Raw genomic sequence first — 1279 nt, 5'->3', positions numbered from 1 at the left:
ACTTATCGACGACTTCAGTGGGACCTCCTGGTTTACATCCCTGGATGTAAACCAGAGAGATGACTCTGTATGGAGACCTCTTCTTGATTTCCTGGCCGACGACGCTCCACCCCCGCCAGGAGCGCCCCTTCCCCTAGACGACTTCGAGATGAGGGATGAATTGCTCTACCGACTACGACGATTACCGCACCGCGTAGTTTATCAGTTGGTGGTGCCTGAAACCATGCAGGATCTAGCCATTCAATATGTGCATGACGACGCCCACCCTGGTGCTTATAGAACATATTGTAAACTGCAGGAACAATACTTTTTCGCAAATATGTTACAAGCTACCAGATTATTCGTCCGCTCTTGTCAAGTTTGCCAGAGAGGCAAGGGCGCAGCATTACGGCGTGGCAAGCTGCAAAACGCACCAGATGTCCATCATCCCATAGAGAAAGTGTCACTCGACCTTATCGATGCTGGACCAAGTCTAAATGGGAATCACTACATCCTGACGATAATAGACCACGCAACCAGGTTTCTTCAGTTAATCCCATTGCGTAATCGCGATCGACACTCTGTAGCCGACGCATTCATCAACCACTTTGTTACGCTCTTTGGCCCACCACGTATCCTCCAGACAGATCGGGGCCCAGAATTCAATAATGCAGTTTTCTCCGCCCTTTGTAACACCCTCAACACCAAGCTTAATTTATCTACTTCTCACCACCCACAGGCTAATGGAATGGTCGAACGAGCAAATCGAGTTGTGAAGGATACACTGGCAGTGCTAATAGAGAGGCAACCTCAACGCTGGGATAAATATTTACCGCAGACCCGTCTATCATTAAACTCCAGCATCCATCGGAGTGTTAACAATCAACTTATGTACCTGTTGACTGGAAATCTTGGCCCCCTCCCCACACCTTTAACGGGAGACGCAGTCATTCGGGATGCATCTGCTACCGAATTCCGGGAGAGATTGAACGTAGCAAGGGAAGCTGCTCTCACTGCATCGCAACGTGCCCGAGAAAGGTGGAAGGCTGACTATGACAAGACGGTACGTGGTGCTTTTCAACCGATTGTGGGAGACCTGGTAATGATTCGAAAATACAAGCCCAACAGAGGAGGAGGATCGGCAAGGATTTTCACAGTATGCTGGCAAGGACCGTTCCGGGTGAAGAAAAAACTGAATGAAGTTACCTTCATTGTCTGCAACAGTCAAAACCCCACAGAGGAGAAGCAAGTTCATGTCAATCAGATGAAACCCTATCATGCTTCTGCAGAACTTCAGCTC

This window comes from Penaeus monodon, chromosome 29 (genome assembly GCF_015228065.2).
Source record: "Penaeus monodon isolate SGIC_2016 chromosome 29, NSTDA_Pmon_1, whole genome shotgun sequence".
Lineage (NCBI taxonomy): Eukaryota > Metazoa > Arthropoda > Malacostraca > Decapoda > Penaeidae > Penaeus > Penaeus monodon.
Note: the sequence above shows the minus strand (reverse complement) of the source record.